Here is a 26,494-nt window from a genome sequence, read left to right on the forward strand (position 1 = left end):
GTCCCTTCTGTGTGCCCAGTGCTGTCCCCCTGCTGTCCCTTCTGTGTGCCCAGTGCTGTCCCCCTGCTGTCCTTTGTGTGCCCAGTGCTGTCCCCCTGCTGTCCCTTCTGTGTGCCCAGTGCTGTCCCCTTGCTGTCCCTGTCACACGTCCTCATTACAGGCCTGTTCGCATTATACAGCCCGCTGCTGCGTCTCCCATGGACACACAGCAGACGTCTACACACTGCCACAGGCTGCGGCTCTCTCCCACACCGCACACCAAACTACTAGGAAGGACATTTTGCCTGCTGCTCCTATCGCACAGGAGAGACGGCCTCGTCTGCGCAGCTTACCGCCCATTCTGGTGCTGAGACGCCGCCCACGGGCTGGGTAGTGCCTGCCTGTGTGAGACAGAGCTGCTGACGCCCCGTGAAGAGCTGGTGACTGTGCCCCTCACCATCCCACAGAATTTCCCCTTCCCTTTGGGCTGTGGCTTCTAAGCTGCGCGCCTGAGCCGTCGGGTCCTGCTGCATTCCCGGTAAGTGGCCGCACGGCAGGCGCTCGGTGTGCACGGTGCACTCGTACAGGTAGTGGCGCTCCGGGTCCCCGTTCTTCTGCGCAGAACATTGCGCCATCAATCTCGGTGCCGTACGGAGAGAACTTCCATGTCTTGTGCTCACTAACTTCCATTGCCGTTGACAGTGAAGTACTGCACTGCAACGGTCATGGGCGTGCTCTCCACAGACACAACTCTGCTACATCATGGGGAGCCTGTTCTCCGGGGGTGTGGGGAGGCTGTACCTCCGGGGGGTGGGGAGGCTGTACCCCCGAGGGTGTGGGGAGGCTGTACCCCCGGGGCCCGGGGGTGTGGGGAGGCTGTACCCCCGGGGGTGTGGGGAGGCTGTACCCCCGGGGTGTGTGGAGGCTGTGCCTCTGGGGTGTGTGGAGGCTGTACCCCCGGGGTGTGTGGAGGCTGTGCCTCTGGGGTGTGTGGAGGCTGTACCCCCGAGGGTGTGGGGAGGCTGTGCCTCTGGGGTGGGGGGAGGCTGTACCCCCGGGGGTGTGGGGAGGCTGTACCTCCGGGGGGGTGGGGAGGCTGTACCCCTGGGGGGGTGGGGAGGCTGTGCCTCTGGGGTGTGGGGAGGCTGTACCCCCGGGGGTGTGGGGAGGCTGTGCCTCTGGGGTGTGTGGAGGCTGTACCCCTGGGGTGTGGGGAGGCTGTGCCTCTGGGGTGGGGGGAGGCTGTACCCCCGGGGGTGTGGGGAGGCTGTACCCCCGGGGGGGGAGGTGGGGAGGCTGTACCCCCGGGGGTGGGGAGGCTGTACCTCCGGGGGGGTGGGGAGGCTGTACCCCCGGGGGGGTGGGGAGGCTGTACCCCTGGAGGTGGGGAGCTATGGTTGTCTTCAGCCGTGCCTCCCCCCGGTGGCTCCCTGTGCAGTCTCTGCCCTGGAAGGCTCGGGGTTTCCCTGCTACAAGCGCTGTCTCCCAGTGGAAAACTTGCCTCATGTTTCCCTCCTGCTGCTGTGAGCATTACTGACCTCCTCCCCATAGTAGCTGGAATATTTAATGCAGCCCCATAATGAAATAATGTCTTGTATTATGACCTGCCACTTAGGGTAAATAATTGAAATGTATTTCCACAGCAAAGCTGTTTGTGTCATCTGATTGTGTAGTAGCCATTCCCCAACCATTTCACCTTGGAGAAACCTTTAAAGAGAAATCCCGACTGGGCTAGCCTTAAAGAGGACTTCACACCTAGAAAATCTGTTGCAATTTTCACTGATATCTCTGAAATCCATTCCTTCATGCATCCCCAGTCCATTTAGGCTTCTTTCACACTTCAGTTGTTTGGCGTCAGTTTGAATCCGCCATTTTCATCAAATAGCGGATCCGCCATTTTTTTTTTTTTTTTTTGCAGATTCGCTATTTTCCCATAGACTTGCATTAGCGACGGATTGTGACAGATGGTCGTCCGTTCCATCCGCCATGTGACGGATCTGTCGAAATTTGGCGGACGTCATCTAGACATAGACGGACATTATAACGTTATTTGTCTGCGCCGAAATGGCGGTTCGCGACGGATCCGTCGCGTCCGCCATTCCATAGAATGGCCGCCTATGGGCGACGGATTCGTCGCAACCGTCATTTCGGCGGATCCGTCGCCCCAATCCGCTTTTTCAATTGCGCATTCTCCAAAAGTAAATACTTTTCCCAGACAACCCCCAAGTAACGGATCCGTCAAAAAACCGGATCCGTTAGAACAGTTTTCTCAACAATTGTGACGGATCCGTCGATCCGTCACTATGTCGGAGCAGACTAACGCCAAACAACTGAAGTGTGAAAGAAGCCTAAGATGCATGAAACAGCCATAGAAATGCCTGCAATGGAATAGCCACGTGTGATGAAGTGTCCTCATCCTTCCTGTGCATCTTCCGGTGCTGACTCCTTCGTTGCCACCTCTTGCCTGCCGGTGCTGACCCCTTTGTTGTTGCCTCTTGCCTGCTGGTGCTGACCCCTTCGTTGCCACCTCTTGCCTGCCAGTGCTGACCCCTTCGTTGCCACCTCTTGCCTGCCGGTGCTGACCCCTTCGTTGCCACCTCTTGCCTGCCGGTGCTGACGCCTTCGTTGTTGCCTCTTGCCTGTTGGTGCTGACCCCTTCGTTGCCACCTCTTGCCTGCCGGTGCTGACCCCTTCGTTGCCACCTCTTGCCTGCCGGTGCTGACCCCTTCATTGCCGCCTCTTTCCTGCCAGTGCTGACCCCTTTATTGCCGCCTCTTGCCTGCCGGTGCTGACCCCTTCGTTGTTGCCTCTTACCTGCCAGTGCTGACCCCTTCGTTGTTGCCTCTTACCTGCCAGTGCTGACCCCTTCGTTGTTGCCTCTTACCTGCCAGTGCTGACCCCTTCGTTGTTGCCTGCCGGTGCTGACCCCTTCATTGTTGCCTCTTGCCTGCCAGTGCTGACCCCTTCGTTGTTGCCTGCCGGTGCTGACCCCTTCATTGCCGCAACTTGCCTGTCGGTGCTGACCCTTTTGTTGCTGCCTCTCGCCTGCCGAGGCTGACCCCTTCGTTGCTGCCTCTTGCCTGCCGGTGCTGACCCTTTCGTTGCTGCCTCTCCCCTGCCGGTGCTGACCCTTTCGTTGCCACCTCTCATCTGCTATTACTACGTCTATTGTAATTATGACCATGCAGCAAATTCTGCTGGTTCATCCTTTTTTTCTTTTTTTTGGTAAATCCTCAATTTCCTAAAGATGAATAAAATTCCTCTAGCATTAATATTGACCAATTTGTTGCTATTCTTGATACTGATGTGAGCAACCTGTTACTGCACCATAATCGCTGCTACAATTATGACCTTGGCGAGTTATACTGTTAGAGAGGGGTTATTTTTATATTCAGACGCAACTAAGGACACGCTGCTCCATTGAATACGTGAAATAGGGTTTTTTTTGTATAATAACAAGTGCAATCTGCAAAGTGGAACTGCAGTGACGTAAAGTCCGATGCTCTCTGCACTCCATGGTACTGGGCTGACTGGTATCATGGAGGATCTGTAGCATGCAGGCAGGGTAGATATTGGCAGAACAAAAGCTGTGCACATCCCATCTTTACAGAGATTAACAAGTGACCCAGGGTAAAACAAAGGGTTAATGATGTCATGTGAACACAGCTCCCCATCACAAACCCAAACAGCTGATTGATGCACATGTATTTCCTGCAACCCCTAGTGTCATGTAATGAATGGCCCCCCATTGGTAGGTGGACAGGACTGGTGAGCCGGAGCAGGGGCCACTTAAACTGCATTTTACACTAGTGTGTGCCTCTCTTGTGGTCAGACAGCTTTAAAGTAATATGAATATGGAGCATAAGCCCCTTTACGTTTTGTCCTGTCATGTCTACTTCTCACTCATAGAAATGAATAGAAAGAACTGTCTTTGCAATTCCTATTGACCACACAAGATTATGCAGCCACTGCCTGGTCCTGGGGTTCAGGGGTCACCAATGGTCCCCACATCTGAAACCTAGTGATGGTCTCTGCAGTCAAAGGACACATACGTGGGGGTCTTTAGGTGCTGATTGTAACAGGATGGATACAACGTACTTGGAAAGTGTTAATTGGATTATTTCTCAATAAAATCAGGATACAGATTTCATGGCTTTCCCCTTCATCAGATCTTAAACTTTGTAGGAAGCTGTCAATTTAGTTTTGCATTTTAATTCTGATAGTCCACGATAAATGGTCTGTTACGGCATTTAAAAGATGTAATAAGTCTTCATTAGCACCCAGAGATTCCAGCGAGCACATTCTATAAGCAGCAATGAAGAATACACTGATGTTAGGGTAATGTAAAAAATGGCTCAAGCAGCAGAAGGAAACTCTGAGTGCTAATGAAATGTGCTCGCGGGTATCAATTCTCATGTCGTGATTATAAAGCTACAGCATGGAAAATGTGGTCTGGGGGTCATCCACCACCACGGTTTCTCCAGTGTAGTGGTCTCCACAAAGGCACCGGAATCCTGCAGTCATTTGTTGGCTTCCGCCTTTGTTGCTAGGAAACAAACAGAACAAATGTGGACCTAGTAAACAATGTGTACACAAATATTTATTAGTCTGTTTTTCAAAAAGAAAGATTACAATTTATTCTTATGTATCTTTTTTTTTTTTTAAATTTTTTTTGTCACTAGATCTGTGCTGCCCAAGCCATGTCTACAATGGATTATTTCCGTAAATAGTTTGAAAAGCCAGGAAGGGATTATAGGGAGAAGCCTGACTAGTCCTGGGTGGCCCCTCGCCGGCTTCTCCCCACTCCGCTCTAGGGACACACATAAGAAAGATCTGTCAGTCAACTACAGCAATACAGGAGAAGCTGACCGGGGACTCGTTGGATTAGATTAGTCTCTTCCTATAGTCCCGGACCGAGTTTTCAAAGTGTTACCTCTGAAACCCTGCAGTGTTTCAGAGAAAGACAGACTTGGCTGCAATCACACAGCCAGGCACTGATTCATGCCTCCTGTTGTTCAGGCAGCATGAATCTAATGACAGGTGATGAATCAGGTGATGAATCTAGTGATACCCCTGATGAAGCAACATGTGTCGGGGTACTGGGCAGTGCCATGTGGCCACTAATTATGGCATGTGATGGGTACTTTAATTGTCCTCTTCGATGTGGGCTGTTTATGGGGTATTGCTGTGTTTTGGACAGCATGAATCTAGCAACAGGTTTCCTGTTAGGGTATGTGCACACGATCAGTAAATGCTGCGGGTTGGACATTGTGTACTTTTGCAGCGTCCGGATATTACAGCATAGTGGAAGGAATTTCAAGAAATCTCATGCCCACTATGCGTCCAGAGACACCGCTGCTCACCCTCGTAGACGGACATGCGGCCCGTCTTTCCAGACAACAGCTTGTCCATTTCTCTTGCGGAGATGCGAGAGAAATGTCACCCGTAGAATGCATTGGACACGGTGAATCCGCTCACTTCAGTGAACACGTGGATTTCCCTTGCATTCAATAGACGGCGGCGCTTCGCATGTAGCGAACATGCACTGCGTCCAAGGCGCTACCACTTCCGGATGGTCAACACATGCCGTAACACGCCCTAACACACCCACACAAACCGGCACCGTTTTAGTGTTCTATGCTTTCACACGTTTGGATACCATTTGTATCCGGAAGTGGCTCTTATGAGAACGTCTTGTAGGGCACAGTTCTAAATCCTTAGGAGTGTGCTGTCTGCATTTTTGATCTCTTTGAAATCCATGTGTATACGGATAAGTGGATACGGTAAATCTCATTGAGCTGTTTCACTGGTAGGATAAAACGGGTCATCCAAAGCTATACTAAAGGTACCGTCACACTAAGCAACGTCGCAGCGATATAGCCAGCGATCTGTGACGTTGCAGTGTCCTAGGTAGCGATATCGCGGTATTTGACACGCAGCAGCGATCTGGATCCCGCTGTGAAATTGCTGGTCGCTGCTAGAAGGTCTGAACTTTATTTGGTCGCTAGGTCGCCGTGTATCGCCGTGTTTGACAGCAAAAGCAATGATACCAGCGATATTTTACACTGGTAACCAGGGTAAACATCGGGTTACTAAGCGCAGGGCCGCGCTTAGTAACCCGATGTTTACCCTGGTTACCAGCGTAAAATGTAAAAAAAACAAACAGTACAAGCTTACATGCGTCCCCCGGCGTCCGCTTCCCACACTGACTGAGCGCCGTAAAGTGAAAGTGAAAGCACACGTCACCGCTGTGCCCTGCTACTGCCGGCGCTCAGTCATTGCAGGAAGCGGATGCCGGGGGACGCATGTAAGTATGTACTGTTTGTTTTTTTTACATTTTACGCTAGTAACCAGGGTAAACATCGGGTTACTAAGCGCGGCCCTGCGCTTAGCAACCCGATGTTTACCCTGGTTACCCGGGGACCTCGGCATCGTTGGTCGCTGGAGAGCGGTCTGTGTGACAGCTCTCCAGCGACCAAACAGCGACGCTGCAGCCATCGGCATCGCTGTCGCTATCGCTGCAGCGTCGCTTTGACATTGGATGATCCCCGCACACACCCGAACAGTCCCGCACAGCGCCACACACATCCAAACAGTTCACCAGAAACATCCGAACAGCCCGCAGACCCCGCACACACCTGATCAGTCCCGCACAGCGGCGCACACATCCGAACAGCCCGCAGACCCAGCACACACATACACGCACACCGTCACTGCCCACATTCCGCCCACCAGGGCCGGACTGGCCATCAGGCACTTCTGGCAAATGCCAGAAGTGCCGGTGCCAGTCGTGGGCCGCTCGATCCTCCGCCCCCTGCCGCCGCCGACTCACCCCCCTGCCGTCGCATTCAACTATACCGGCGTCTATGACGCCGGTACAGTTGAATGCAATGATGGAGGAGAGAGCGTCTACAGACGCTCCCTCTCCCATCATTCCCCGCTCTGCCTCTGACACTGCGGGTGCGCGATGACGTCATATCATCGCGCACCTGCTGTGTCCCGGACAGACTGCTGCCGGCGAGACAGGAGCAGGAAGCAACTCGGGCAAGAGGAAAGGTGGGGAGTGTTTTGTTGTTTTTTTTTACCGGACTGTGGGGACATTCTCGGGGGAAGGGGGGGGAGGAGGAGGAGAGATGCGGGCTGTGCTGTATATACCACTGTGCGGGCTGTGCTGTATATACCACTGTGCGTCCTGTGCTGTATATACCACTGTGCGTCCTGTGCTGTATATACCACTGTGCGGGCTGTGCTGTATATACAACTGTGCGGGCTGTGCTGGATATACCACTGTGCGGGCTGTGCTGTATATACCACTGTGGGCTGTGCTGGATATACCACTGTGCGTCCTGTGCTGGATATACCACTGTGCGTCCTGTGCTGTATATACCACTGTGCGGGCTGTGCTGTATATACCACTGTGAGCTGTGCTGGATATACCACTGTGCGGGCTGTGCTGGATATACCACTGTGCGGGCTCTGCTGTATATACCACTGTGCGGGCTCTGCTGTATATACCACTGTGCGGGCTCTGCTGTATATACCACTGTGCGGGCTGTGCTGTATATACCACTGTGCGGGCTCTGCTGTATATACCACTGTGCGGGCTCTGCTGTATATACCACTGTGCGGGCTGTGCTGTATATACTACTATGTGGGCTTTGCTATATACTATGGGGAGTATATTATCTTCTATGGGGAGGCCATGTTATGTACTATGTGGCTGTGGTATATACTATTGTGGGGGTATATTATATTCTATGGGGGAGGTTGGGTTATATACCATGGGGGAGGTTGTGTTATATACTATGGGGGCTGCATTATATTCTATGGGGGGCTACATTATATATTATGGGGAGGTGGGCTTTATTATATTCTATGGGGTTACATTATACTCTGTGGGGTGGCTGCATTATACTCTGTGGGGTGGCTGCATTATACTGTGGGGTGGTTGCCTTATACTGTGGGGTGGCTGCATTATACTCTGTGGTTGCCGCATTATATTCTGTAGGGTGGTGGCTACATTATACTATATGTGGGCTGCATTATACTGTATCGAGGACTATGGGGAATATCTTATACTATATGAAGGACTATGGGGTGCATTATACTATGGGATGTGAAATGTACTACATGGATGACTATGGCGGTGCATTATACTATATGGAGCACTATGAGGAGTGTATTATGCTATATGGAAGACTATGAGGAGTGTATTATGCTATATGGAGGACTGAGCAGTGTATTATAATATATGGAGGACTATAGGGAGTGTATTATACTATATGGAGGACTGTGGTGCACATTAGAATATATCGAGGACTATGGAGTGTATTTTACTAAACAAGTAAAATGCTGCATATTCAGATTGTTTTTGCCGGAACAAAAATCCTTGTTCTCAGCAGCACATCGCCGCTGTAAACTGTAGATGTGCTGCTAACATGATACTGTATGGGGATCGGTTAGTGATCTATTAGTGATCGTTCTGTCCCATCATTCTTTCTCAGACGGTGGAAAGAGGCCGGGAAACAAGTGTTGAACAACTTCAGTATTGTCGATCAAACTCATTTAGCGTGCTGAGATCAGCGCATGTAAATACAACCGAAATGCTTTTGTGTGATGTGCAATATGTTAGCATTTTGGGCCCCATTTTAAACTTTGCCTAGGCGTAGGGCCCCACTTTGCCTAAAACCGGCCCTGCCTACAAGTGTACAAAGATATTATACAGTCACATGTGACAAGTGGGCCTGTGTAACTTCAAATGCCAGGGCTGAATTTTAGTCCCAGTCCGGCCCTGTTGCCCACACACTTCCCTCCTCCCGAACTGCAGCGTTTCTCGGACCCACATCCGCATCTAAACTGCAGATCTTTTTTACATCTGCGGTTTTGCTGCGGATGTGCCCGACTCCATAAAAGTCTATGGGTGCAGAAATGCTGCAGTTCGGCACAAAAGAAGTGACATGCTGCAGAGAAAAAAAAAAGCTGCGTTTCGGTGCGGCCTTTTCCGCAGCATGTGCACAACAAGTCTGCGGCTCCCATAGACTTACATTGGTTGTACACTACACTGCGGATTTGATGCAATTCTGTGCGGCAAAAAACCCTGCGGATCTGCAATCAAACAGGGTGGATTGATTTAAATCACGCCGATTTAAATCATGATTTAAATCACGATTTAAATCAAAAGATTTTTTTCTATTTAAATCGGATCGATTTAAATCATGATTTTAATCATGATTTAAATCACTCATTTAAATCAAAAGGGTTTTTTTAATATAAATCACGATTAAAATGAGAAGTGAGAGCAGTGCGCATGTGCGCCCATAGTTACACGGACGAAACTAGGGGCAACGATCTAACGCCAGGGTGAGGGGGGGACCCCAAAGTAGTAAGTAAAAATCTTTTTTGTTTTACTATATGGCAATAGGTAGGTGTTTAAAAGCAGCATGTCTTAATTGTATAAACTATTAATATCCTCCACATTTTGTTCATACTGCCCCTTTAATTCCACACTTCTAGCTTGGTTTCACTTTTGGTTTAGTTTCTTTTTCCATTCAGTTGACATGCCCAAACTTGTTGGATAGTCAGCAGTACTTGGCTGTAGTAACAATCAAACTTCATAAGTGATCTGTGTGAGCCATGGCAGGTCGTAAGAGAGACCCTATTTGGGTTAATTTTGTTGAGATGCCAGCAGCAGATCTTGGAAAGAAAGGTGCAAGAGCAAAGTGCAAATACTGTCAAAAGGATATCCAAGGACTTGTTTGCCGTTTGAAATCACATTATGAAAACTGCAACCAGAAGGGAAATGAAGATGTTGATAGTGAAGTGTTTCTTTGGTCATCTTCATCACCGCACTTCTCATGATGTTGCCTCATTCACGCCACCAGGCCTTGCATCTCTTTGTTGCATCGTTTGCATTTTGCACGCATGCCTGCCTTACCGATAGGCGAAGGAGCTTCATTAAAATATTCCCAAACTGGGTCTCTTTTACGGCCTGCTGCCATTATAAGGAAAGAATGTAATAAACCTCAGATCGTACACACAAACAGATCCAGACTTGTCTGTCTGTGGCTATGCTGCAGTATGTGCTCAAAGTTTCACTTTCATTTTTTTGTCTGCTTGCCCTTCCTCCTCAAAACACTTAGATTCACATTCTTCTTGTGTTGTGCAGATCTATTCCACTCCAAACAATCAGAAACATATTGTCTAACTTCTTGGACTTGGCACTGAAGGGGTTGATTCTGTATTCATAGGTTTGTAGAACAATAGGATTAAGGTCTTTTTCTCAACTCTGTTCATGTTGTAACATTTTTGCCATGAAGAAGAGGCTGGGACCTCTGCGGAGTCAAATTCAGTTTTGAGAACTGTGTAAGTAAAGCGAGCGTCTGTGATAATATAGGAGAGAAACTGCCCACTAATCCTACAGAAACCTCTGGAAGAGCATGGCATTGTGAATGTTACACATATACAGCCTTTATTCTACTGAGTTAAACAACTCAGCTTTATCTCATGATGGAAGAACCTTTGGATGGTAAAATATTTTCCTCAAAAAGCAGTTTATTGAAAAAAATCCGATTTAAATCAAAAAAATCCGATTTAAATCAAAAAAATCCGATTTTTTTGATTTTTTTTTTAAAAACATTGATTTTTATCCACCCTGCAATCAAATCCACAATGTGTGCACACAGCCTTAGCATTTAGTGAACCTGGCAAAAAAGCCAAGCAAAAAACAAGCGTCGGATTGCACTTTTTTTGCAATTTCATTGCGCTTTGCCTTATTTTGCACATTTTCTGTTACACGACATAGTAAAACCAATGGTGTCGTTCAAAAATAGAACTTGTCCCGCAAAAGATAAGCCCTCACATGGCCGTATTGACGGAAAAATTATGGCTCTGGAAAGAAGGGGAGCGCTAAACGAAAACAAAAAAGCTCCAGGGGTGAAGGGGTTTAGAAAAATGGATATGGACATATCTATGGAAATAGACATAGATATATCTGTATGTATGTATCTATCTATCTGTCTGTCTATCTATCCCATATCTATCTATCTATCTATCTATCTATCTATCTATCTATCTATCTATCTATCTATCTATCTATCTGTAATGGAGTGTGGGTTGGACAGATGTAAAAGAGGAGGTTGGACAGAAATGACATCACAAATCTTTTTGAAGCTAGAGGAGGGAGGGGTTGGGTGTGTTTTGGAGTGGGTGTGCTAGGTTCGTGCTTAGTAGCAGTGCAATGCATCATGGAACTTGTAGTATTAGAGCACAATAACTCAGGAGAAAGGAAGTTGTCGATTAACCTCATGAGAGCTGAATCCAGCACTGAAAATGTGCTGCTACAGCATGATAAAAGGTAATATTGCTAAAATAAAGACAATGGATGTTTTCAGTGGCACATAATAGCAAGATTTATGGGAAAAAAAAAAGGTTATTGTAGTGGACAACTTCTTTAACCTGATCGCTAAACGGCGTAACGAGAAAAAAATTTGAAACGCCAGAATTACGTTTTTTTGGTCGCCGTGACATTGCATTAAAATGCAATAACGGGCGATCAAAAAAACGTATCTGCACCAAAATGCTATCATTAAAAACGCCAGCTCGGCACGCAAAAAATAAGCCCTCACCTGACCCCTGATCATGAAAAATGGAGACGCTACGAGTATCGGAAAATGGCGCAATTTTTATTTATATTTTTTTAGCAAAGTTTGGAATTTTTTTTCACCACTTAGGTAAAAAATAACCTAGTCAAGTTAGGTGTCTATGAACTCGTAATGACCTGGAGAATCATAATAGCAGGTCAGTTTTAGCATTTAGTGAACCTAGCAAAAAAGCCAAACAAAAAACAAGTGTGAGATTGCACTTTTTTTGCAATTTCACTGCACTTGGAATTTTTTTCCCGTTTTCTAGTACACGACATGCTAAAACCAATGATGTCGTTCAAAAGTACAACTCGTCCCGCAAAAAATAAGCCCTCACATGGCCAAATTGAATAAAAAAGTTATGGCTCTGGGAAGGAGGGGAGTGAAAAACGAACACGGGAAAACGGAAAATCCCAAGGTCATGAAGGGGTTAAAGGGAACCTGTCACCCCCCCCCAAGCGTTTGTAACTAAAAGCGCCACCTTGTGCAGCACTAATGCTGCATTTGGACAAGGTGGCTCTTATAGTTATGCTCCCTGCACACGCTGAAATAAACACTTATGAAATGTGCCCCCTCATACCGTGAAATCGCCAGGGAGGTGGGACTTTCCTTCCCAATCAGACGCAGCACAGTTCATCCAGCAGGGGGCTCATCACCGCGACTCGAGGTAACTACAGTACATTCCCCTGCATTCCATTCATTCACCAAGTTTTATAGACAGGAGCACAGCTGCATTAGCAGAGCTCCTGGGTGTAAAATGATTTAACCCCTTCAGATGGATTTACAGAGTGGGACAAGACTGAACGACGGAAGGTATGGAATATTGTTGTTTTTTTTTTTTAACTTTGTTTCAGGTGACAAGGGTCTTCAGGTGGATTAAGAGTATAATAAAGACACATGGTGTTTTAATATTTTATTTCATTAAAATACTTTTTAATAATGTGTGTGTGTTTTATTAACCATTTCGTACTATTGGATTAATAATGGATAGGTGTCATAATTGACGCCTCTCCATTATTAACCTGGCTTAATGTCACCTTACAATAGCAAGGTGACATTAACCCTTCATTACCCCATATCCCACCCCTACACGGGAGTAGGAAGAGAGAGGCTAAGTGCCAGAATAGGCGCATCTTACAGATGTGCCTCTTCTGGGGTGGCTGGGGGCAGATGTTTTTAGCCAGGGGGGGTCCTATAACCATGGACCCTCTCTAGGCTATTAATATCTGCCCTCAGTCACTGGCTTTCCCACTCTGGCGGAGAAAATTGCACGGGAGCCCACGCCAATTTTTTCCGGGATTTAACCCTTTAATAGCTAGAGCTTCAAAATTTGACAGAGACACTTCTTACATTAGTAAAGAGGAATATGTAATAAAGGAAGGGATATGAAATGGTTTACTGTATGTAAACCATGTCTCATTTCCTGTCGGGTTTGTGAAGGAGATAGGAAAAGCCGGCAATTGAATTACCGGCTTTTCTGCTATCTAGAGCTGAATTAAATATATATATATATATATATATATATATATATATATATATATATATATATATATATATATATATATATACACAGTCATGGTCAAAAGTATTGACACCCCTGCAATTCTGTCAGATAATACTCATTTTCTTCCTGAAAATGATTGCAAACACAAATTCTTTGGTATTATTATTTTCATTAAATTTGTCTTAAATGAAGAAACGCAAAAAGAATTGTCCTAAAGCCAAATTGAATATAATTCCACACCAAACATAAAAAAGGGGTTGGACAAAAGTATTGGCACTGTTCGAAAAATCATGTGATGCTTCTCTAATTTGTGTAACTAACAGCACCTGTAACTTACCTGTGGCACCTAACAGGGGTTGGCAATAACTAAATCACACTTGCAGCCAGTTGACATGGATTAAAGTTGACTCAACCTCTGTCCTGTGTCCTTGTGTGTACCACATTGAGCATGGAGAAAAGAAAGAAGACCAAAGAACGGATAAAGAACCTCGACTAACATCCAAACAAGTTCAAGCTGCCATGCAGTCCGAGGGTACAACAGTGTCAACCCGTATTATCCGTCGGCGTCTGAATGAAAAGGGACTGTATGGTAGGAGACCCAGGAAGACCCCACTTCTTACCCCGAGACATAAAAAAGCCAGGCTGGAGTTTGCCAAAACTTACCTGAAAAAGCCTAAAATGTTTTGGAAGAATGTTCTCTGGTCAGATGAGACAAAAGTAGAGCTTTTTGGGCAAAGGCATCAACATAGAGTTTACAGGAGAAAAAAAGAGGCATTCAAAGAAAAGAACACGGTCCCTACAGTCAAACATGGCGGAGTTTCCCTGATGTTTTGGGGTTGCTTTGCTGCCTCTGGCACTGGACTGCTTGACCGTGTGCATGGCATTATGAAGTCTGAAGACTACCAACAAATTTTGCAGCATAATGTAGGGCCCAGTGTGAGAAAGCTGGGTCTCCCTCAGAGGTCATGGGTCTTCCAGCAGGACAATGACCCAAAACACACTTCAAAAAGCACTAGAAAATGGTTTGAGAGAAAGCACTGGAGACTTCTAAGGTGGCCAGCAATGAGTCCAGACCTGAATCCCATAGGTGCTTGGCAACACGGACTTTCAACTCCCTCCAAAGGTTTTCTATAGGGTTGAGATCTGGAGACTGGCTAGGCCACTCCAGGACCTTGAAAACTCCTTCGTTGCCCTGGCGGTGTGCTTTGGATCATTGTCATGTTGAAAGACCCAGCCACGTTTCATCTTCAATGCCCTTGCTGATGGAAGGAGGTTTGCACTCAAAATCTCACGATACATGGCCCCATTCATTCTTTCATGTACCCGGATCAGTCGTCCTGGCCCCTTTGCAGAGAAACAGCCCCAAAGCATGATGTTTCCACCACCATGCTTTACAGTAGGTATGGTGTTTGATGGATGCAACTCAGTATTCTTTTTCCTCCAAACACGACAAGTTGTGTTTCTACCAAACAGTTCCAGTTTGGTTTCATCAGACCATAGGACATTCTCCCAAAACTCCTCTGGATCATCCAAATGCTCTCTAGCAAACTTTAGATGGGCCCGGACATGTACTGGCTTAAGCAGTGGGACACGTCTGGCACTGCAGGATCTGAGTCCATGGTGGCGTAGTGTGTTACTTATGGTAGGCCTTGTTACATTGGTCCCAGCTCTCTGCAGTTCATTCACTAGGTCCCCCCGCGTGGTTCTGGGATTTTTGCTCACCGTTCTTGTGATCATTCTGACCCCACGGGGTGGGATTTTGCGTGGAGCCCCAGATCGAGGGAGATTATCAGTGGTCTGGAATGTCTTCCATTTTCTAATTATTGCTCCCACTGTTGATTTCTTTACTCCAAGCTGGTTGGCTATTGCAGATTCAGTCTTCCCAGCCTGGTGCAGGGCTACAATTTTGTTTCTGGTGTCCTTTGACAGCTCTTTGGTCTTCACCATAGTGGAGTTTGGGGTGTGACTGTTTGAGGGTGTGCACAGGTGTCTTTTTATACTGATAACAAGTTTAACCAGGTGCCATTACTACAGGTAATGAGTGGAGGAAAGAGGAGACTCTTATAGAAGAAGTTACAGGTCTGTGAGAGCCTGAAATCTTGATTGTTTGTTTCTGACCAAATACTTATTTTCCACCATAATATGCAAATAAAATGATGAAAAAAACAGACAATGTGATTTTCTGGATTTTTTTTTCTCAGTTTGTCTCCCATAGTTGAGGTCTACCTATGATGTAAATTACAGACGCCTCTCATCTTTTTAAGTGGTGGAACTTGCACTATTGCTGAATGACTAAATACTTTTTTGCCCCACTGTATTTTGGCTAAAGGTTGTGCAACCAAGCATTAGGCTGAGGGTGCCAATACTTTTGTCTGGCCCATTTTTGGAGTTTTGTGTGAAATGATCAATGTTTTGCTTTTTGCTTTATTCTCTTTTGTGTTTTAATATAAGACAAATTAAATGAAGATAATAATACCAAAGAATTTGTGATTGCAATCATTTTCAGGAAGAAACTGAGTATTATCTGACAGAATTGCATGGGTGTCAATACTTTTGGCCATGACTGTGTGTATGTATGTATGTATGTATATGTGTATATATATATGTGTATGTGTGTGTGTGTGTATATATGTGTATATATATATATATATATATATATATATAAGTGTGTACACACACACACACACACACACACACACACACACACACACACACACACACACACGGGTTGGACAAAATAATGTAATCGCCTAACGTTTTGGCATCATACTCTTCGAACATGTGATAAACATGCAAACCGTGACATATGGTAATGTTTTGAAGTTGATTATTTGTGTTATGTGATATGTGTATGTAAATTAACCCCTTTACCCCCAAGAGTGGTTTGCACGTTAATGACCGGGCCAATTTTTACAATTCTGACCACTGTCCCTTTATGAGTTTATAACTCTGGAACGCTTCAACGGATCTTGGCGATTCTGACACTGTTTTCTCGTGACATATTGTACTTCATGATAGTGGTAAAATTTCTTCGATATAACTTGCGTTTATTTGTGAAAAAAATGGAAATTTGGCGAACATTTTGAAAATTTCGCAATTTTCCAAATTTTAATTTTTATGCCCTTAAATCACAGAGATATGTCACACAACATACTTAATAGGTAAAATTTCCCACATGTCTACTTTACATCAGCACAATTTAGGAACCAAAATTTTTTTTGTTAGGAAGTTATAAGGGTTAAAAGTTGACCAGCAATTTCTCATTTTTACAACACCATTTTTTTTTAGGGACCACATCTCATTTGAAGTCATTTTGAGGGGTCTATATGATAGAAAATACCCAAGTGTGACACCATTCTAAAAACTGCACCCCTCAAGGTGCTCAAAACCACATTCAAGAAATTTATTAACCCTTCAGGTGTTTCACAGGAATTTTTTGAATGTTTAAATAAAAATTAACATTTAAATTTTTTTTACACAAAATTTATTTCAGCTCCAATTTGTTTTATTTTACCAAGGGTAACAGTAGAAAATGGATGCCAAAAGTTGTTGTACAATTTGTCCTGAGTACGCCGATACCCCATATGTGGGGGTAAACCACTGTTTGGGCGCACCGCAGAGCTCGGAAGGGAAGGAGCGCCATTTGACTTTTCAATGCAAAATTGACTGGAATTGAGATGGAACGCCATGTTGCATTTGGAGAGCCCCTGATGTGCCTAAACATTAAATAAACCCCCCCACAAGTGACACCATTTTGGAAAGTAGACCCCCTAAGGAACTTATCTAGATGTGTGGTGAGCACTTTGACCCACCAAGTGCTTCACAGAAGTTTATAATGCAGAGCCGTAAAAATAAAAAATCATATTTTTTCACAAAAATTATCTTTTCGCCCCCAATTTTTTATTTTCCCCAGGGTAAGAGAAGAAATTAGACCTCAAAAGTTGTTGTGCAATTTGTCCTGAGTACGCCGATACCCCATATGTGGGGGTAAACCACTGTTTGGGCGCATGGCAGAGCTCGGAAGGGAAGGAGCGCCATTTGACTTTTCAATGCAAAATTGACTGGAATTAAGATGGGACGCCATGTCGTGTTTGGAGAGCCCCTGATGTGCCTAAACATTAAACCCCCCTCAAGTGACACCATTTTGGAAAGTAGACCCCCTAAGGAACTTATCTAGATGTGTTTTGAGAGCCTTGATCCCTCAAGTGTTTCACTACAGTTTATAACGCAGAGCCGTGAAAATAAAAAATCTTTTTTTCCACAAAAATGATTTTTAGCCCCCAGTTTTGTATTTTCTCAAGGGTAACAGGAGAAATTGGACCCCAAAAGTTGTTGTCCAATTTGTCCTGAGTATGCTGATACCCCATATGTGGGAGGGAACCACTGTTTGGGCGCATGGCAGAGCTCGGAAGGGAAGGAGCGCCATTTGGAATGCAGACTTAGATGGATTGGTCTGCAGGCATCACATTGCATTTGCAGAGCCCCTGATGTACCCAAACAGTAGAAACCCCCAAAAGTGACCCCATATTGGAAACTAGACCTCCCAAGGAACTTATCTAGATGTGTTGTGAGAACTTTGAACCCCCAGGTGTTTCACTACAGTTTACAACGCAGAGCCGTGAAAATAAACAATCTTTTTTTTTTTTCCCACAAAAATGATTTTTAGCCCCCCAAATTTATATTTTCCCAAGGGTAACAAGAGAACTTGGACCCCAAAAGTTGTTGTCCAATTTGTCCCGAGTACGCTGATGCCCCATATGTTGGTGTAAACCCCTCTTTGGGCGCACGGTAAAGCTCGGAAGGGAAGGAGCACTGTTTTACTTTTTCAATGCAGAATTGGCTGGAATTGAGATCGGACACCATGTCGCGTTTGGAGAGCCTCTGATGTGCCTAAACAGTGGAAACTCCCCAATTCTAACTGAAACCCTAATCCAAACACACCCCTAACCCTAATCCCAACGGTAACCCTAACCACACCCTTAACCCTGACACACCCCTAACTCTAATCCCAACCCTAATCCCAACCGTAAATGTAATCCAAACCCTAACCCTAACTTTAGCCCCAACCCTAACCTTAGCTCCAACCCTAGCCCCAGCCCCAGCCCTAACCCCAGCCCTAACCCCAGCCCTAGCCCCAGCCCTAGCCCCAGCCCTAACCCCAGCCCTAACCCCAGCCCTAGCCCCAGCCCTAGCCCTAACCCCAGCCCTAACCCCAGCCCTAACCCCAGCCCTAACCCCAGCCCTAACCCCAGCCCTAACCCCAGCCCTAACCCCAGCCCTAACGGGAAAATGGAAATAAATACATTTTTTAAATTTTATTATTTTTCCCTAACTAAGGGGGTGATGAAGGGGGGTTTAATTTACTTTTATAGCATTTTTTTTATAGCGGATTTTTATGATTGGCAGCTGTCACACACTAAAAGACGCTTTTTATAGCAAAAAAGTTCTTGCGTCTCCACATTTTGAGACCTATAATTTTTCCATATTTTGGTCCACAGAGTCATGTGAGGTCTTGTTTTTTGCGGGACGAGTTGACGTTTTTATTGGTAACATTTTCGGACACGTGACAGTTTTTGATCGCTTTTTATTCCGATTTTTGTGAGGCAGAATGACCAAAAACCAGCTATTCATGAATTTCTTTTGGGGGAGGCGTTTATACCGTTCCACGTTTGGTAAAATTGATAAAGCAGTTTTATTCTTCGGGTCAGTACGATTACAGCGATACCTCATTTATATCATTTTTTTAATGTTTTGGCGCTTTTATACGATAAAAACTATTTTATAGAATAATTATTTTGGCATCGCTTTATTCTGAGGACTATAACTTTTTTATTTTTTCTTTGATGACGCTGTATGGCAGCTTGTTTTTTGCGGGACAAGATGACGTTTTCAGCGGTACCATGGTTATTTATATCCGTCTCTTTGATTGCGTGTTATTCCACTTTTTGTTCAGCGGTATGATAATAAAGCGTTGTTTTTTGCCTCGTTTTTTTTTTTTTTTTTCCCCTACGGTGTTCACTGAAGGGGTTAACTAGTGATATAGTTTTATAGGTGGAGTCGTTACGGACGCGGCGATACTAAATATGTGTACTTTTATTGTTTTATTTTATTTAGAAAAAGAAATGTATTTATGGGAATAATATATATATTTTTTCTTTATTTAGGAATTTTTTTTTTTTAGGCTGGTTTCACACTTGTGTTTTCATCTGCAGCGTTTTTTAAAAAAAACGCAGGTGGTGAAAAAACGCATGTAAATGCATGCAAACGCTGCGTTTTTTAGACGCATGCGTTTTTGCATGCAGAAAAAAAAAACGCGGCGTTTTGACGCGTTTACATGCGTTTTTTCCTGCGTTTGCGTTTTTGAAACGCATGCAGAGAAGTGTGTGACAGCTGCCAATCCTCAAAATCAACTAGAAAACCCACTATTAATAAAATTAGCTAGAGTTAGGGTTAGGATCCCTAGGGTTAGGGGTAGCTTTTTATTAGAATGTCCTGGTCACCAGGTCACTGATAAGCCACCCCCCCACCATCAAGGTGATAAAGGGATCATAACCCTACCCCTAACCCTAGGGATCCAAACCCTAACCCTAACCCTAACCATAACCCTTGGGATCCTAACCCTAACCATAACCCTTGGGATCCTAACCCTACCCCTAACCCAAACCCTACCCCTAACCATAACCCTAGGGATCCTAACCCTAAGGGTTAGGATCCCTAGGGTTAGGGTTAGGATTCCTAGGGTTACTAGGGATCCTAACCCTAACCGTTACCCTAGGGATCCTAACCCTAACCCTAAGGGTTAGGATCCTAACCCTAAGGGTTAGGGTTAGGGTCCCTAGGGTTAGGGTTAAGATCCCTAGGGTTACTAGGGATCCTAACCTTAGGGTTAGGGTTAGGATCCCTAGTTACCCAAGGGTTAGGGTTAGGGTTTTCTTGTTTTTTTTTTGTGTTTTCTTGTGTTTTTCTATAGAAACGCATGCGTTTAAAAACGCATGCAAACGCATGTGCTTAAAAACGCATGCGTTTACATAGACAGCAATACATTTTTTTGCCGTGAATAAACGCATGTGTTTTTTTGCGGCAAAAAAACGTTGCTAGAAATTACTACAGGTTGCATTTCTGCAACTAAACGCACGCATCAAAAAACGCATGCGTTGCCGAAAACGCGTCAAAATGCATGCTAAAAAATGCATGCGTTTTTAATGTTAAGTATAGAAAGAAAAGCGCATGCGTTTTTTAGCGCTAAAACGCAGCGGCAAAAAAACGCAAGCGTGAAACCAGCCTTAAGGTACCTTCACACGAAGCGACTTTACAACGATAACGATAGCGAACCGTGACGTTGCAGCATCCTGGATAGCGATATCGTTGTGTTTGACACGCAGCAGCGATCAGGATCCCGCTGTGAGATCGCTGGTTGTTGCTGAAAGTCCAGAACTTTATTTCGTCGCTGGATCACCCGCTGACATCGCTGGATCGGTGTGTGTGACACCGATCCAGCGATGTCTTCACTGGTAACCAGGGTAAACATCGGGTTACTAAGCGCAGGGCTGCGCTTAGTACCCCGATGTTTACCCTGGTTACCATTGTAAAAGTAAAAAAAAAAAACCACATACTCACATTCTGGTGCCCAGTGTCCGCTTCCCTGCACTCCCCCTGCATCTTGTGTAAGTGCCGGCCGTAAAGCAGAGCGGTGACGTCACCGCTCTGCTCTGTGGGAGATGCCGGAGATGCTCTGCTCTGTGGGAGATGCCGGAGATGTTCGGCGCTGACACAGGATGTGTGACAGCTCTCCAGCGACCACACAACGACTAAACAGCGACGCTGCAGCGATCGGCATCGTTGTCTGTATCGCTGCAGCGTCGCTTAGTGTGAAGGTACCTTTACTTATGTGGAATTTTTTTTTTTTTTACTTTGTCCCAGGGGGGGACATCACAAATTGGTGATCTGACAGTTTGCACAGCACTCTGTCAGATCACCGATCTGACTTACAGCACTGAAGGCTTACCAGCGCCTGCTCTGAGCAGGCACTCGGTAAGCCACCTCCCTCCCTGCAGGACCCGGATGCCGCGGCCATCTTGGATCCGGGTACCTGCAGCGAGGAGGAGGTAAGAGACCCTCGCAGCAACGCGATCACATCGCGTTGCTCCGGGGGTCTCAGGGAAGCACGCAGGGAGCACCCTCCCTGCGCGATGCTTCACTGTACCGCCGGCACACCGCGATTGATCGTGTTTGATCGCGGTGTGCCGGGGGTTAATGTACCGGGGGCGGTCCGTGACCGCTCCTGGCACATAGTTCTGGATGTCAGCTGTGATAATCAGGTGACACCCGGCCGCGATCGACCGCGCTCCCCCCGTGAGCGCCGCCGATCGCGCTGGACGTACTATCCCGTCGGTGGTCATACGGGCCCACCCCACCTCGACGGGATAGTACGTCCAATGTCAGAAAGGGGTTAACTGTTTGTTTTGCATAATTGTAAGAACATTGATGAGAACCTGATACCAATGGCAGACCTCTCGGATTTTCAAAGAGGCCAAATTGTTGGTGCTCGTATGGCAGGCGCTAGTGTAACAGAATGTGCCCGAATGCTTGGCGTGTCAAGAGGTACTGTCTCCAAAGTAATGACTGTGTTTGAAAGAGAAGGAAAAACGTCCGCAGCAAAGCACACGTCCGGCCGAAAGTCAAAGTTGACTGAGAAAGACCGTCGGACTCTAAAGTGAATTGTGAGAGAGGATCGCAAGACCACGGCTCCGAAAATCACTGCTGAGCTCAATGAACACCTACAGAACCCAGTTTCCACGAAAACTGTTCATCGGGAGCTGCACAAATCTGGATTCCACGGAGGAGCTGCAATTAGAAAACCGCTGCTCTCAATGACAAATGTTTCCAAGGGTTTAGAGTGGTGCAGAAACCTCCAGAATTGGTCCCTCGAGCAATGGAAACATGTGATATTCTCAGGCGAACCATCGTTTACCCTATTTCCGACCTCCGGCCGAGTGTATGCTTGGAGACAGCCAAAAGAAGCATTCCATCCAGACTGCCTCCTCCAAAACGAAAAAAAAACATGGAGGAGGTTCTGTGATGATCTGGGGTGCTATTTCGTGGAGATCCGCCGGGCTAAAGATATCCCTTCATGGAAGAATTAACAGCAGAGATTATTAAGGCATTTTGGGCGACCAAGTGCATCCAGTGGTTCAAGCACTGTTTCCGGAGGGGAACGCCATCTTTCAGGATGATAATGCACCAATTCATACAGCTAGAATCGTTAACCCTTTCACCCCGGAGCTTTTTCCGTTTTTTCATTTTCGTTTTTTGCTCCCCTCCTTCCTAGAGCCATAACTTTTTTTATTTTTCCGTCAATATGGCCATGTGAGGGCTTATTTTTTGCGGGACGAGATGTACTTTTGAACGATACCATTGGTTTTACCATGCCGTGTAACAGAAAACGGGAAAAAAATTCCAAGTGTGATGAAATTGCAAAAAAAGTGCAATCTCACACTTGTTTTTTGATTGGCCTTTTTGCTAGGTTCACCAAATGCTAAAACTGACCTGCCATTATGATTCTCCAGGTCATTACGAGTTCTTAGACACCTAACATGTCTAGGTTATTTTTTATCTGTGGTGAAAAAAAATTCCAAAGTTTGCTTAAAAAAAAAAAAAAAATTGCGCGATTTTCCGATACCCGTAGCGTCTCCAATTTTCATGATCTGGGGTCGGATGAGGGCTTATTTTTTGCGTGCCAAGCTGGCGTTTTTAATGATACCATTTTGGTGTACATACGTTCTTTTGATCGCCCGTTATTGCATTTTAATGCAATGTCACGGCGACCAAAAAAACGTAATTTTGGCGTTTTGATTTTTTTTCTCGCTACGCCATTTAGCGGTCAGGTTAATCCTTTGTTTTTATTGATAGATCGGGCGATTCTGAACGCGGCGATACCAAATATGTGTAGGTTTGATTTTTTTTAATAGTTTTATTTTGATTGGGGCAAAAGGGGGGTGATTTGAACTTTTATATATTTTTTATTTTTTTTATATTTTTAACCACTTTTTTTTTTTTAATTTTGGCATGCTTCAATAGCCTCCATAGATAGACCTCTATGTAGAAGAAAGGCAGGTGTACTTTGAGCGCCGACCACTGGGTGGCGCTCAAAGCAATCGGCCATCAACAACCATAGAGGTCTCAAGGAGACCTCTGGTTGTTATGGCGATGCACTGCTGACCCCCCGATCATGTGACGGGGGTCAGCAGTGCCAGCACTTCTGGCCGCGCGGCCGGGAGCGCTAGTTAAATGCCGCTGTCAGCGCTTGACGGCGGCATTTAACTAGTTAATGGGCGCGGGCAGATCGCGATTCCGCTCGCGCTCATTGCGCGCACATGTCAGCTGTACAAAACAGCTGACATGTCGCGGCTTTAAGGTGGGCTCGCCGCCGGAGCCCACCTTAAAGCAGGGGATCTGCCAGCTGACGTACTATTCCGTCAGCTCGCAGAAAGGGGTTAAAGCATGGCACGAGGAACATTGTAATGAAGTTGAGCATCTCATCTGGCCCCCACAATCCCCAGACCTCAACATTATTGACCATTTATGGCCGATTTTAGAGATGGGCAGCACGGTGGCGCAGTGGTTAGCACAGCAGCCTTGCAGCGCTGGAGTCCTGGGTTCTAATCCCACCTTGGACAACATCTGCAAAGAGTTTGTATGTTCTCTCCGTGTTTGTGTGGGTTTCCTCCGGGCACTCCGGTTTCCTCCCACATTCCAAAGACATACTGATAGGGAATTTAGATTGTGAGCCCCATCGGGGACAGCGATGATAATGTGTACAAACTGTAAAGCGCTGCGTAATATGTTAGCGCTATATAAAAATAAAGATTATTATTATTCAAGTTAGACGTCGATTTCCGCCGCCATCGTCGCTCAAAGAACTGGAGGGTGTTTTAACTGCAGAATGGGCTAAAATTCCTTTGGAAACAATTCACACCTTGTATGAACCCATACCTCGGAGAACTGAGGCTGTAATCTCCGCAAAAGGTGGACCTACACCATATTAAACTAACTTTTGTTGATGTTTCCAGGTGTTTCCATTATTTTGTCCAACACCTGTATACAGACTGTATATATGTTTTTAAGAATATTTGAGCCGATGGATCCATGATATGTCCATTTTGCAAGCCTGCGAGAAAAAAACGCCATGCGGATGACACACGGATAAATTTGTGCTTAAAAATCGCATCCTCGCATTGAATACGGAACAGTGTTTTAGGACAATTACTGCGTATTACGGCCGTAAAAAACGGACCGCATTTCCCTATGCTGAGTGTGACCCCGGCCTTATAGGCATTCTTTGGGAAAAGGCCATTGTGTAACAATAGTGATTATCACACTATTGTGAATAGTGTTATCTTGTTATCGTCACAGAAAGTGCCCCTTCTATTAAGTGGCAAAGTGGCCAGTTCATTGTTCATATTTTCTAGCACGTTGAGTTGATGCCTGCAAATGTATGAAATTAATTTTTGTAAAATAAGTCTCTTTCCTTCCTTCTTGATAAGTGTCCTTGTTCTTTCCTTCCCAATTTTCTCATGTTGGCCTCAAGGTCACGGTTGGATAGCTGGTGTCACCTGTGTGACCCATCACCAGCTCTGCTTTCCATGTTCCCTGTCACTGCTAAAGCAAGGAAACAAGCAAGCAAAGCCAGATAATAAAAATCACCACTGTAAAAAATGAGGCTTACATTTAGATGGTTTACCGTATAGAAAAAATGCTACACACCCTTTAACTGCTATGAGAAACACACACAAAAAGAATTGCACTGTATCCCCATGCCCCTATATTTTCTTAGACCTGGCACATTGTGAAAATACTGCCATAATCATGGGTGCATCCACAAAATGTAGCTATAAAGGGAATATTTACCCCATCTGAGATCATCATGCTGTAGGGGCAGACTGAATCCAGCAATGTGTCACTTATTAGGTTGCTTCCTACAGTTTGATAAATGTGCTAGATATAAAACTGATAGATCTGCAGCAGTGTTTTGATAAAAATCACTTCTCTAGAAATATCAGTTCTCTGAGGCCGGGGTCACACATGCGAGTTTTACGGACGTAAGAGCGCAGAAACTACGTCTGTAAAACTCGCATTACATACGGCACAATTATTCTCAATGGGGCTGCTCCTATCAGCCGTATATTACGGATCCGTAATATACGGCTTTCTACGGCCGTACAAAATCGCAGCATGCTGCGTTTGTCAGCGTATTGCGCAAAAAAATCGCCAATGAAAGTCTATGGGGGCGAGAAAAATATGGATTCCACACGGACCTGCAGTGTGACTTGCGAGAAATACGCAGCGGTGTTAGTGAGAAGTCGGTAATTCAATTGCCGGCTTTTCATTTCTCCTGCACAAACCCGACAGGATATGAGACATGGTTTACATATAGTAAACCATCTCATATCCCCATTTTTTTTGCATATTCCACACTACTAATGTTAGTAGTGTGTGTATGCAAAATTTCAGCGCTGTAGCTGCTAAAATAAAGGGTTAAATGGCGGAAAAAATTGGCGTGGGCTCCCGCGCAATTTTCTCCGCCAGAATGGTAAAGCCAGTGACTGAGGGCAGATATTAATAGCCAGGAGAGGGTCCATGGTTATTGGCCCCCCCTGGCTACAAACATCTGCCCCCAGCCACCCCAGAAAAGGCACATCTGGAAGATGCGCCTATTCTGGCACTTGGCCACTCTCTTCCCACTCCCTGTAACGGTGGGATATGGGGTAATGAAGGGTTAATGCCACCTTGCTATTGTAAGGTGACATTAAGCCAGATTACTAATGGAGAGGCGTCAATTATGACACCTATCCATTATTAATCCAATTGTATGAAAGGGTTAAAAAACACACACACATGATTTAAAAGTATTTTAATGAAATAAACACAGCGGTTGTTTTAATAATTTATTGCTCTCTCAATCCATCAGCAACACCCTCGCTTGGAAAAATAATAAACGCACAAGGTACATACCTTCTGATGTCCTATCACGTCCAACGAGGTAAGCCATCTGACGGGGTTAACTAATATTACAGGCACGAGCTGCGATAAACCACTCGCTCGTGCCTGTAATCCCCGGGTGCTGAAAGGAAAGCAGTGATCTATACTTACATTGAGTCGCGGTGATGCGCCCCTGCTGGATGTTCTCATGAACTGCAGCCTGGGAACTTTTTCCCACGCTCCAGGTCATATGAGGACATCCACCAGGGGGCGCATCACCGCGACTGAAGGATATGTAGGTCAATGACCTACATTTCATTCATTTGCCGGGGATTACAGGCACGGAGCACAGCTGCATTTGCAGGGCTCCTGCCTGTAAAATATTTTAACCCCT

At 45.6% G+C, this 26,494-nt stretch overlaps 1 protein-coding gene across 5 annotated transcripts in view; it reads left to right on the plus strand.

Moving 5' to 3' along the window:
- The first annotated feature begins 295 nt into the window (after positions 1-295).
- The window catches only part of ATP2B4 (ATPase plasma membrane Ca2+ transporting 4), a 250,881-nt gene continuing 224,682 nt past the window's right edge, over positions 296-26,494 (plus strand). For all 5 annotated transcript variants that reach the window (XM_077295436.1, XM_077295437.1, XM_077295435.1 and 2 more), the window contains exon 1: positions 296-517. The gene's annotated coding sequence lies outside the window, so the exon portion shown is untranslated. The remainder of the gene's footprint in view (positions 518-26,494) is intronic.

This window comes from Ranitomeya variabilis, chromosome 3, assembly GCF_051348905.1.
Source record: "Ranitomeya variabilis isolate aRanVar5 chromosome 3, aRanVar5.hap1, whole genome shotgun sequence".
NCBI classification, from domain to species: Eukaryota; Metazoa; Chordata; class Amphibia; order Anura; family Dendrobatidae; genus Ranitomeya; species Ranitomeya variabilis.